The following is a 13,513-nucleotide window of genomic DNA, read 5'->3' on the forward strand; positions in this document are numbered from 1 at the left end:
CTTCCTAACCTGCCTGCTTACTCTAAAACCCCTAATTCCTGCCATGTCATATAGAGAGCAATCTAGCAATGGCCCTTTCTTCTTCATACCATCTTTGGCTGCACCCACTGTGACCCACGCTGATAACCACACACATTGCAACGTGGTTCTCAACCATGACAGAACCTGGGAAAGACTCAGAGGCCTGCTAGTGAAGTTTAACCTGTTTTTATCTCCTGACTACATGGATGTAAGTAACAGGATGCATGGCTGAAGAGTTAACATGTTGGTTTTCCTTTCTTCCTCTTCAAGACAGCTGGAGGCCAGGCTCCCTGGTTGTCCTTAGCTGGGTGTGGCACTGCTAGGCCCTGCAGGAAGCAAGAGGGCCCCGTGCCCCTAGGCCCAAGGAGTCACCCTTAGCAGGGGTTACCAGATAAAATGCAGAATGCCTAGTTAAATTTGTATTTTAGATACATTGAAAAATATTTCTTGTGAATCTGAAATGTGCATTTAACTGGCTGTCCTGTTTTTATTGGCTAAGTCTGGCAGCTCTGCCCTCAGAGAGGCAGGCAAAGGACGCTAGTATTCCGGAAAGGGGTGGTGCAGGACGGTGTGGGCTGGGTGGAGACCCCTCTTGGGCTGGGATGTGGACGTAGAGAGGCCTTTCTTGTTCCTGCAGTAAAGAGAGAAGCTGCACGCCCCTGAAGACATGCTCCCAGGAGAGACAGAAGGGAAGAAGGTTCCAGGTTCACAAGAATGAGTCAGGTCCTGGGTATCTGGGCCTTAAGGAATGGCTGCGTGGCCAGGGCACCAAGCCAGGGCCCCCAGGCCATGTGGTCTGCCTCCCTCGCGACCACAGAGGAAACTAGATCAACTTTAGGTCACTGAGCTGCACAAGGTGGAACCCCTTGTCAGCGGCGCTGCCCCAGTGACAATGGAGTGGAGACAGCGGTGGACCCATGAGACCACCTGCAAGACTCCAGGGAACCCGTTTTCTGGAATTTTCCAAGTTGTTTTGGAATAATTCAGAAGGGGAAGAGGAGGCAACCCTGAGAGGAAGCTACAGGACCACTTCCCCACGGCTGCGCAGATGGACGTGGGTTGGAGAGGAGCTGCTCACGCTCAGAGCTCATCTGGATTTACTGATTTACCCCACACATGGTCACCCATCTGCCATGCACCAAGCACCCCACAAGGGCTGCACGGACGAGAACAAACACGGCCTTGCCTGCGTGGAGGTCACACTCGGCAGGGTGGAGGCCCCTCTCATCTGCAGGGCCCCTTTTGTCATGTCACAGTGGTGGGGGGACCACTGCGGGTGTGATATGCTTACAGGCAGCTCTGGCTTTCTAAACATTTTAGCTCCGTGGCTGTGCTAAAAGCCATATTCAGTCCCTATTTTTCTTCTTCTTTATTTTGATTGTCAAAAATTGTCTATATTGATGTACAAGGTGATGTTTTGAAGTACATATGCACTGTGGGATCCCCACAGGATCTGACCCTCGTACAGAGCAGAGCAAGCCTCCTTGACAAAAGGGAAGGCAGCAGTGAAGGGTCAGAGGTGCCAATGAGGTGGAGAGGAAGGGGAGCCGCTTGATGGGGAGTGGCACGGGCAGAGGCCTGGGTTGGAGGGGCTTGCCAGACAGAAAGAAGGACCTTGAGACAGGGCAGGGAAGGAGGCAGAGTGTGGGGGAAGGGAGCTTGGAGAAGCAGGGAGGGGATGGCCCTTCAGGGCCTTGGTTAGGGTTTCAGTCTCATCCAAGGACAGTGGGAGCCCCCAATTCCCTGCCAAGTGGTTCCAGTTAGGTGGGGGCAGTGCTGCCAAGTGGAGAGGGGTCTCCCCTTTTTCAGGTGGAAGGGAAGGCACAGAGGTAATGAACCAAGGAAAGGGCCGCATAGTAGCTGAGAAGTGAGGAGGCCGGCCCTGGGGGCAGGCAGTGGCAGAGATGGGCAGAGGCAGATCTGTGGGAGGGAGATTTGGGAGGATCAATCCATGGAACTTGCTGGATTGGATTTGGGGTGCATGTCTCCTATCACTGTCCCAAATCACCACACATTTGGAGGCTTAAAGCAAATGTATTCTTTACTAGTACTGGGGGTCAGAAGTTTGGAGTACGTCCAAGGTGTCGGGACTGTGCACCCTCCAGCCACTTTCAGAGAGAATCTCCTTCCTTGTCTTTTCCAGCTTCTAGAGGCATCCACGTTCCTTTGTCCCTTGGCCCCATCACTCTGACTTCTGCTTCCGCAGCCACGTCTCCTCCTCTGACTCTAAACCACCTGCCTCCCTCTTAGGAGGACCCTTGTGATGACATGGGGGCCACCCAGATCATCCAGGACCATCTCCCTTCTCAAGGTCCTTCACATCTGCAGGGCCCCTTTTGCCATGTTGGTAACATTCCCAGGTTCTGGGGATTGGGGCATGGACACTTTTGGGGACCATGATTCTGCCCACCACAAGGAGTAAGCAGGAGGGTCTCTTCCAGGAAGATTCCCAGCGTCTGGCTCGTGCCACGCGATGGTGAATCATGCCACTTTTTAAAGGAGGAAGCATCAGGAGAGGACCAGGTTTGAACGACTTTGAGTTGAGTTGCTTCCTAACGTCTAAGAAGACATTCAAGTCGGCAGAATCTGCAACTGTGGATCTCAAAGGAGAGTCCTGGATGTGTGTGTCATCTGTGATATATATATATATATATATATATACACATACATAGTCTCTCTCTTTATAGACAGGAAGTTATTTTAAGGAACTGAGTCATGCAATTGTGGAGGCTGGCAAGTCTAAAATCTGCAGGGCAGGCTGGCAGCTGAGTCCCAGGGAAGAGTGGATGTTGCAGCTCCTGCCTGAAGGCTGTCTGAAGGCAGAACCCCCTCTTCCTGGGGAACCTCAGTCTTTTTCTCCCAAGGCCTTCACCTGATTAGATGAGACCCACCCATAGCCTGGCGGGTCTTCGGTCACTCAGGGGCTACTGACTTCAGTGTTCATCACGTCCCAAAAATACCACAGCAACATCTAGGCGGGTGTTTGACCGAATATCTGGAAACCATGCCAAGCCAAGTTGACACACAAAACCGGCTGTGACACTGCTTATCAGTTGCAGTGAATGGTGCCTCCCTGCAGTGAGTGTCCAGGCCCCACACCCAGCAGCCACCTTCGTTTCCCTTTTCCCTTCACATCCGTCAGCAAGCCCTGTCAATTCTGTCCTCAGAATACACCCTGTGTCTGTTCCCTTCTTTCATCTGAGCTAAAACCCTCTTACGAGCCACCGCCGCCTCCTACTTGCAAGACTGCAGCCATTGTTGGGGCCTCCCTGCTGCCCTGCGGGTCTGTGGCTGCCTCTCCATCTGTTACCTCCATCCACCTGTCCCTCCATCTCTTACCTCCATCCGCCTGTCTCTGTCACCCTGTTTTTGTATTGTCTCTCTGTTCATCTGTCTGTCTGTCTCTGCCTCTTTTATCTCCCTCTCTCTCCTTGTCTGTCTGGGTCCCTGTCTCTCTGTCTTTCTCTGTCTCTCTGTGTCTGTCTCTTTCTCTCTCTCCACAAGGGCCTGGGCGTGCAGGACAGCAGTGGCTGGGGTCTGAGGGAGAAGAAGACAAGGGCATCACACAGTCATAAGTCTTCTGCTGTCACAGATCCATCAGAGAGAGAGTGTCAAGAAGATGCGCTCCTCTGGGAGGCTGGCATCGACGTGGCCTAAGTGACGCTGCTCTACCAGAGGCAGCCAAGCCTCACAGTGTGGCAGAGCCAGGGACTCCAGGAGAGCCGGGCAGACTTCGGGGTGGCAACTGGGAGCAGCAGCTGAGCCCGAGGGCGTGGCAGCACCCAAGGTGCTGCAGGGTTGGATGCAGAGTGTGGTGGCCAGGAGCCCAGACTCAAAGTCCCTTCACCACGTCTAGCTGTGTGACCTTGAGCAAGTGTCTTTACCTCTCTGAGCCTCAGTTTCCTCATCTGTAAAGTGTTGTACTGACGAATGACAGTATTTATCTCCAGATGGCTGTGAGGCTGAAGTGAGCTTAAGCAAGTAAAGTCGTCAGTTGGTGCCTGGCACGGAGCAAGGGCTCAGTAGATCTTAGCTGTTATTATTACTACCCCCAGGAAGTGGCAGTGGTCCCAAGTGTTGTGATCTTGCAGAAAGGCTGGCACTGCCCGTCAGAGCTGGCTGTCCCAGTGAAGGTGACAACAGCTGAGCCTACACCTGGCAGAGGGAGCAGGGTCTGGCAGACGTGGTTGTAGCTGGAAGCGTGGTGGTGGCAGTGGGTTGGCAGCGGTGTGGTGTTCATTTGCCGGGAGGCAAAGCGCTGAGATCCCAGAGTGCTGCCCGAGAGCCCCGTGTTTGAAGGCACTGGGAGGTGGTCCCTGGTGACTCCAGACCTGTTCGGGTAGATTTTGCAGGGAGCCAGGGCCGAGCAAAAGCAGGAGGGGGAAAAGCATCTTTTAGTTCCCTTTCTCGGAAAGCAAACACTCAGAAGCTACAGTTGCGGGCCTGGGGCTTGTGAGGGTCGCCAGCTCTTCGGCGCACCGGTGAGTTCTTGACAATCAGATGAACAGAGGGAAAGAGGTGTGCCCTTGTTAGCCAGCTTCCTGGAGCCCTCCCAGCTGGCCCCCTGGTGTCTGTACACATTTGAGAGCATCAGCATTTCTTTACAGATGACCCTGCTGCTCGCCAGTCACCTTGCTTTGCTGGAAGTTTGCCTCGGGATTTGGTAGAATTCAGTTGAAACCAGTAACACCCAGCGTGGCCAAATTCCATCTGCTCCTTCTGCCTCTGTGTAACAGTTTCCTGTCTTTATTTGAGATGAGTCTCACTCTGTTGCCCAGGCTGGAGTGCAGTAGCATGATCTTGGCTCACTGCAGCCTCTGCCTCCTCGGTTCAAGTCATTCTCCTGCCTCAGCCTCCCCGAAGTAGCTGGGACCACAGGCGTGCGCCACTACACCCGGCTAATTTTTGTATTATTAGTAGAGATAGGGTTTCAGGATATTCAGGCTGGTCTCGAACCCCTGCCTCAAGTGATCCGTCTGCCTCAGCCTCCCAAAGTGCTGGGATTAGAGGCGTGAGCCACCACACTCAGCCTCTATGTAACAGTTTCTGTGGAATTTGTTGGAAGCAGGTTACCAGGGAGAAATAGTATTTTTAATTATTCTTTCATTTATTATTGTTTATACATTTCCTGTGTGTGCATTCATCTGCAGGTCGTATCTTGGAATAGACCCCGCAGAGACGTGCAAATAATGACTTCACATTAATGTGTCACTGGTCTGCCCTTGATGCGTTGGGGGCCCGGGCTAGAGTACAAATGGAGACCCACCTTTAAAAGTTACAAGTCAAGCCAGGCATGGTGGCTCATGCCCGTCATCTCAGCATCTTGGGAGGCCAAGGCAGGAAGATCACTTGAAGCCAGGAGTTGGAGACTCCTGGGGAACATGTAAGACCCCATCTCTACAAAACAATTTAAAAATTAGCCAAGCATGGTGGCACACACCTGTTATCCCAGCTACTTGGGAGGCTGAGGCAGGAGGATCTCTTGAGCCCAGGGGTTCAAGGCTGCAGTGAGCTATGATTGCGCCACCACACTCTAGCCTAGGTGACAGAGTGAGACCCTGTCTCTTTTTAAAAAAGTTATAAATCAAGTTAGCAAAGCAAATCAAGATAAAGCGGTTCTGACAACGAACTCTTCAGAACCACCTGGAAGGCCAAGCTTTGGCCTTTGGGATGCTGGGACTCCTGAGTTCTCCCTGGGTTGTGGTGGGCAGGAGGGGCTGGCATGACTACCACCTGCCTATGTCCCTTTTTGCCCCACATCCCTTCCTGCCCCGCCTGAGTCCTCCTGCAGTCCACACGTGTGGACACCCAGTCCATGATTCGAGCTCTGGCCGTCTCTCCACACCACCCCATAGCTTCCCCTTTGCAGGCCCGTGGGCAGGGCCGTGGGCACCAGCGGCCTGCTCTTCGGAGGCTGCACCTGAAGAATGGGCTTCTACAGGCTCTGAAGGAAGCCCTGCGCTGTTTCAAAAGGAACCTCCAGCGCCGGGAAATGTGGAGCCTGATACAGAAGCGACGTTCCAGTTTGGCACATTCCCTTGACCCTGGAGAGGCTCTGAGTGGGGCCCTCTAAAGCACGGGGCCCAGGACAGAGACCCCTCTCCTCCAGGTTCAAGGGCAGTGTGGACTGACCATCCACCTTCACAGATTTAGTGAGCAAAGATATCAAACTAGACAAGCCCCGGGGAAATTTCTGTGCCTGTGAGTAAGTAAAAATGATACGTATCAAACAGTAATTTTGAGGAAAGAAAACAAAAGACAGCAAAGCTCATACGATCTCATCTTAGGTTACAGAATCTTAGGCGTTAACTAGCTGATCTCATGTCACAAAAAGTGCGGGCAGGAGAGTCAGCATTTTGGGGTCTTTCTCCAATTCTCCAGTGCTCTGGCTTCATACTGGCCAAGTCATTTGACCTCCCCGAGGCAGAGCGACAGGAAAGCATGTGACTCATCTCTTTCCAGCATGTGTCTGTCCCAACAAAGTCCTCATCAAGATCCCTGAGATCCTCAGGCTGCAAGATGCCTGGGAAATATCAATTGTTGTCAGCCTCCCAGGCTCCATGCAGGGAATTCCTGCAGCCTCAGAGGCCTGTGTCACCAGGGACCTGGCAGTCAAATGACTTGTAGTTTTCTTCAGCACTTGGGCATCAGCCGGGACCTCTCTTCTTTCTCTGACACTCTCAGAGAAAATGCACAGAGCAGTTTACAAGCGCCTCCAAGTTCTCTGGTCCCTCTGATAATTGCCTCTGAATATTGACGCAGTTTTAATATACAATTTTAACATGCAGAGGGATGGCAGATGCGATGACTTGGATAACCCCATGAGCAGGGAATAATAAAATAGATACGTGGCTTTGGAATTAATTATACTTTATTTGGCTTCATGATTTAGTTTTGAATCATATAATTAAGTGAGTTTATATTAAGCAAATTCAAGTTACATAGGTGGTTGAGAAAGAACCAATAATCGAATGGAAAAAAGCCAACCTGGGATTCATTTTTGTTTTCCTTTGTGCAGAACAGAAGTTGCTGATTCACTCAGGAGTAGTTGAGTGTTATACTCAAGAGCTTATGTTCTTTGTATCATTTGTTTGGGGGTATTTTTTTAAGTTCCGGGGTACCTGTGCAGGATGTGCAGGTTTGTTACACAGGTAATCGTGTGCCATGGTGATTAGCCGCACCTGTCAACCTGCCTCCTAGCTATTAAGCACAGCATGCATTAGCTCTTCTTTCTGATGCTCTCCCTGCCCCCGTCCCCACCAACAGGTCCTGGTGTGTGTTGTTCCCCTCCCTGTGTCCATATGTTCTCATTGCTCAACTCCCACTTATAAGTGAGAACATGCAGTGTTTGGTTTTCTGTTCCTGTGTTAGTTTGCTGAGGACAATGGCTTCTAGCTCCATCCATGTCCCTGTAAGGGACATGAGCTTGTTCCATTTTATGGCTGCATAGTATTCCATGGTGTATATGTACTACATTTTCTTTATCCAGTCTATCTTTGAGGGGCATTTGGGTTGATTCCATGTCTTTGCTATTGTGGGTTTTTTTTTTTTTTTTTTTTCTGAGACAGAGTCTTGCTCTATTGTCCAGGCTGGAGTGCCGTGGTGCGATCTTGGCTCACTGCAAGCTCCGCCTCCTGGGTTCACACCATTCTCCTGCCTCAGCCTCCCGAGTAGCTGGGACTACAGGCACCCGCACCATGCCCAGCTAATTTTTTGTATTTTTAGTAGAGATGGGTTTTCACCGTGTTAGCCAGGATGGTCTCGATCTTCTGACTTGGTGATCCGCCCACCTCGGCCTCCCAAAGTGCTGGGATTACAGGCGTGAGCCACTGCACCCGACCTATTGTGGGTATTTTTAAAGACCACAACATAGAGGTGTTTGTTTTTCTTTTACAAAATAAAACAAGTCTAAGATTGAAGAAAGATTTGCTCTGTTGTTCCCATTTTCGTGGGACTAGTGTTGCTATTCCCATTATTAGGGTTGGTCTATTTTGAAAAACACAAAACCAAACCCTGCAGGTACATTTGATTAGCATGGAAGAGTTAAATGCCAAAGTTATTGTACAAAGAGAAATAAGAGACATTGAGCATTACAAAGACCTGACAAGTCTATGTGGCATGAACACAGGCTGAAAATTAAGCCCTGGGTGACTTCAGGTACAGCTTTGGGAAACGATGCAGGGAGCTGGCTGGGAATGAAGGGATGTGCCCCCTCTAGTGGTCAAAAGAGGTGGGGTTGGGGGCTATGCCTTGGATTCTTTAATTATCTACCCCCAGCCACATACAACTTTCTAAACTTTTTTCCTTAACTTTTTTTTTTTTTAAGGGAGGACAAAAACTGCCACCCTCCACATTGTTCTCTGAATTACTTTTAAAAGACAGTTTTTTAATTTGTCCATAAAACATTTTTCTGGCTCACCACAATGCTGTAAAAGCAACCACTCCAGGAGTCATAGGACTCTGTGGTCTTCAGTTGCAACCCCTTCTCTCTTTATGCCTTTGTAAAAATTTGTATTTAGTTAGCTAATTTTTTTAAGGGACAGGGTCTTGCTCTGTTGTCAAGGCTGTGGTGCAATGGTGCGATCATAGCTGACTGTAACTTCGAACTCCAGGGATCAAGTGATCATCCTGCCTCAGCCTCCTGAGGAGCTGGGACCTCAGGCATACACCACAACATCTCACTAATTTTTGTATTTTTTGTAGAGTCAGGGTCTCACTCTGTTGCCCAGGCTGGTCTCCAACTCCTGGCCTCAAGCAATCCTCCCACCTCGGCCTCCCAAACATGTTGCGATTAAAGGTGTGAGCTACTGTGCTCAGCCCCAGCCTTTCTTATCTAACTTAAATGTTGAACCCGATGACCCAAACACATTTCCTTTGTTTCATCTATTTAAATTCTTTGTAAATTCTATGCGCTATATAGCAAGGCTAGTTCTTTAATGATTACTCACTTGCAAAATAAAAAAAAAGATATAATAATGCTAATGAGACTTTGCTTTTATAAGAGGTAATGTGATATACAAAATAAAAGCATGATGTAATTTCCTCAAGCAATTTCTTTGGGAAAATAAAAAAGGAAGTTGATAGTCTAGTGGAGACATCAAATTAGAAACCATTACTTCATTCATGCTGTGGACCGAAAACCAGATTCCTTTCGGAGGGCTCAGACCACTGTGTATCAATCACACGACAAATGGGAGCGTTTTAAAAACTCTAAACAACTGCTTGGTGAAACATTCCAAGAACCACCTCTGAGAAGGCAGTCTATTGATAACGTGGTTCTTTTTGGCTCTAAAAATCCCAAGCATGTGGGTGAGCAGGTGCACACGATCTTCTGTCCTCTTTTTCCCGTGGAGTTCATCAGTGACTATGATCTGATGGAGGAAAGCTCTGCTAAGAACACAAGGAGACTTAAAAGATGGCGATATGGCACAGCAGCTTAGGAGAGCAGGTTTCAGTCTAGAGACGGGAAGTTTTGAGCCTTCAGTGGTTAGAAAAATTCCTTCTCCTCTGCCTTCTCTCCTTCCCCTCAAGGCATCGATGTGTGGAATATAAACCATCTTTATATTTGAGAGGTTGACATCTTGTCTTAACATACTTACCATCGTAATGGTCACAGCAATTCAAAGGGAAGGAGACATGCAGCCCCATTCAAGCACAGGAAGTGGACAGAGTGTCCAGAGACTTGCGAAAGTGAGAGGACAAAGCTAACTAAAAAGCCAAGTGCCTCAGACTACCAGATGACCCAGTAATTTTACTTTGGGGACTAAGCCCTGAAGAAGTGAGGACCACCTTGCTAGTGGCTGAAAATACAAAGAATAATGACGTACTCCTTGCTACCTAGGTTTAGCCTAGTAGGAGGGAAAGACTTCCAAACAGATCGTAATAGCACAGGGTCATAAAAGCAACCAGAGAAGTGTAATCAAACTATAGCATTAGTTCAGAGGTGAGCATGAATCACCCTATTTAGGGTCACGGGAGCCAGGAAAGGCTTCTACAGAAGGGCTTTGAGGGATGTGTAGGAGTTCACTTGACAGGTACAGTGAGAAAGCACATTTTAAGAAGAGAAGAGAATATATACCAGTGGTTCTCAACATTAAGCCTGCATCAGAACCACCTGGAGGGCTCATGAAAACACAGATCTCTGGGCCCTGTCCTCCAGTTTCTGATTCACTGGGTCTGGGGTAAGGCTTAGGAATTTGTTTTTTTTAACGAGTTCCCAGGGGATGCTGACGCTGTTGTTCTGGGGACCCCACTTTGAAAACTGTTAACTTACATGAAGAACTGAAGCATGAAGTCACAGCCCGCGTCTGGGGAACTGTAAGTACGTCCGTGTTGCTGGAATTTGAAGTGTCTGAGCAATATGGTTAGAGGGTTAGGGAGGAGTCTCAAATGCCAAGCTGTGGGCAAGCAAAATCAAGAAACGCGCATTTGTGCATTCCAGGAGCAGGTGGCGCTATGCTATTGTAACTTTCAATCCCAACTGACACGCCTATTTTCCAGAGGAGGAAATTGTGGAACACAAGGTTCACTGATTGGTCCAAATTCCCCATTTAAGTAAGTGATGGATCTGGGATTCTAAACTGGGCCTGGGAAGACGCTAAAGCCCTGTTTTTCTTCCTTGCCAGGGGCTCCATGCTAGAGCCCTTAAAATTAAATCTCTACAACAGAGGCATTGGGGAGAAAAATAATCAGGAAATACCTTGGGCAGGAGAGTATGGGATAGGTCGGAAGGGGCTTACACCAGACTTAGTCCCCACAGTGTGGGGAGACTGCAACAGTTGAACGGACAGACTCTCAGATGTGATGTGACCGCAGAGCTGGAGAAGGCCGATTGGAGAGGAGAGGTGGGAAGGAGGACCTGGGGCCCTGCTGGCTGATAGGGTGTGATGTGCACCATTGAGGACTTGACTTTGGAGAGATACCTGGTGAAGCCAGCGAGCAAGGCAGGAAGTGTCGGAGGGGCACGTCATGAAGACATCCTGGGACACGAGGACCCACACGCTCCCTCCTTCCCGGTTACCCAGCCTTCTTCTAAGCCTTTCATCACTCTGACCGGTTAATTTTGTTCTTTTATTTTCTCGTCTCATTCTCTTTGGATTTCTCTTCTGTCTTCACGCTCATTATCAGGCTAGCAAATTGTTGACTGGATGTAAATTTTAAAAGGAAAAATGTCAGCAGGCAGCTGGACAAGAGAGAAGAAATAGAACTCCAAATGTTGCAGCCCAGGCTTCTTGGGAGAGCACGTCCTCCTTCTCATGAACAGGGAGAGCAAATGGTGTAACTGACACCCCTAAGTTCACCACAACACTTTGCAATATTAGCTTCATTTTCTGCCCTCTGGAGGATTTTAAAAGCGTATTTCAGATCTTATAACACCTCTAAATACTTTAGAATGTGTCTCTAAAAATAGGGACATCTTCCTACTAACCATGGCACCATCATCATCACACATAAAAGATTAACACAATTCACTGAATCATCTAACACCCAGTCATATTCAGATGTCCCCAGTTACTCCCAATGTCTTTTCCTCCAAGATTTTATAAAAATATTTTCAAACATCAGACGAATTGAAGGACTGTTACAGTGAGCACCTACATATCCACCACCTAGTTGTGGAATTACCATTTGGCTGTGTGCTTTCTTGTATACCTGTCCGTCTATCCATCTTTCCAGTCATCCATGAATCCATCTTAACTTTTCAGTGCATTTCAAAGTGAGATGCAGATATCAGCGCCCTTCCCCCTAAACACTTCAGCAAGAGTATCATTTGCCGGAGTCCAGTATTTATTAGGTTTTTTTCCTTTTGAGGTAAAATTGACATATAATAAAAGACCCAAATTTCCAGTATAATATTTGATGAATTGAGCAAATAGTTATCTAACCTAAACCGCTGTGAAGATACCGAACATTTTCATCACGCCAGAAGGTTCCCCATGTCCCTTCCTATTCAAACCACCCACTCCACGCAACTCCTGATTTGATTTTTTCCTATCACTGCATCTTCTGGAAGTTTGTATAAATGGCATGGTGCCCTTGTGTAAGGCTGCTTTTACACGCCATAATGCTTTTGTTATGTACCTATGTCATGTGTGTCTCAATAGCCTCTGACTTTCACTGCTATGCAGTAGCCTGTCACATGGTGGGTCCACCATTTACTCATCCAGCACTTGCTGAGGGACATTTGGCCTGAATCTTCTTTTTGGCGATGATGAGTAAAGCTGCTCTGAACATTTTCATGTACAGGTTTTTTTGTGGACTCTCGCAAACGTCTCCTACTGCTGGTTTATTTTAACCATGGTGCAACCAAGGTTTCCACCCTGCAGCCGATTGTTGTGCTTCTGACGTTTCCTTTAATTAAGTCAGAGGGGCCCAGTCAACCCCCCTGTTGTAGCCACAGCCCGGTTACCTGCCAGGCATGCGAAGGAGCTAAGTTCTCAGAGTAACAACAGCTACTGAGCTGCTTGTGTAGACCTTAGGCTTGGGATTGGAATGGTTTCGTTGTACACCTGCCCGTTGTTACGGGGAAGAAAGACTCCAGGCTGGACATCTCAGAACTAAACTAATTAAACTAATTAACCTAATCCCGCCCTCTTTCTCGGCCATTTTTGTTGGTGATGCTGCACTGTCGGTCCGCAGCCACAAGGGGGCACCTGTGTGCTTTGTATGATTTAAAATTTTCATCTGGCAATTAAAAAAAGTTCTCCCAGAAAAATCAGCATTTTAAGATGTTTTCCCTGTTTCCCATTCTATTGAATCCAATGGTGACATTTATTCAATTGTTCAATACATATTTACCGGATACCCACCATGACTAATGCGTTGTGCTATGCGCTGTGGGTGGTGAAGAAATGAAATAGAGGATTCCTCCCTTTGGGACTCTTCTGACCCGCAGAGAGGGGAGAGAACCGCAGTACAGCGCGGCGTGTGCTTGAAGTCGGAAGAATGGGGTGAAGCTGTGGAGATTCAGGTGGGTAGGAGCTGGTATCGCGATATTCCGGGAGGCCATGATGTCAAGAGCAAGTGAAGAGACCAGAAGGTTCTGGCACCCAGGATCTGTTTAGGGAGGCTGGAAGGGGTTCGATGGTCCAGAGCTAGGGAATTTGGAACTTATTCATGATGTTGAATGACACGGGGAGTTTTCAGTGGGGAAGTGACTGGTAGTGTTGAATTGGAGAAGAAAGAGAAGAGGCAGGAAACTCTCTGTGGGGGCAATTTGGGGGTGATGGGGTCCATGCTGGGGTGACCCTGGGAGAATGGCTGAGAATCATCTCTGAGTGTTGTAGGAATGAAGATCACTTGGGGAGAGGAGAGAGAGAACATTCTGGAATGTTCTGAGAATCATTACAGAATTATTGCAGACCACTTGGGGAGAGGAGAGAAAGAGAATACCCTGGAATGTTCTTGGAGCACCATTTTGAAGTTTGGTTTTCAAAGTCAAATAGCTTTGCATTATATGAAAACTTTCACTCAGATGCTTCCAAGTAGGGTC

This window comes from Piliocolobus tephrosceles, chromosome 10 (genome assembly GCF_002776525.5).
Source record: "Piliocolobus tephrosceles isolate RC106 chromosome 10, ASM277652v3, whole genome shotgun sequence".
Lineage (NCBI taxonomy): Eukaryota > Metazoa > Chordata > Mammalia > Primates > Cercopithecidae > Piliocolobus > Piliocolobus tephrosceles.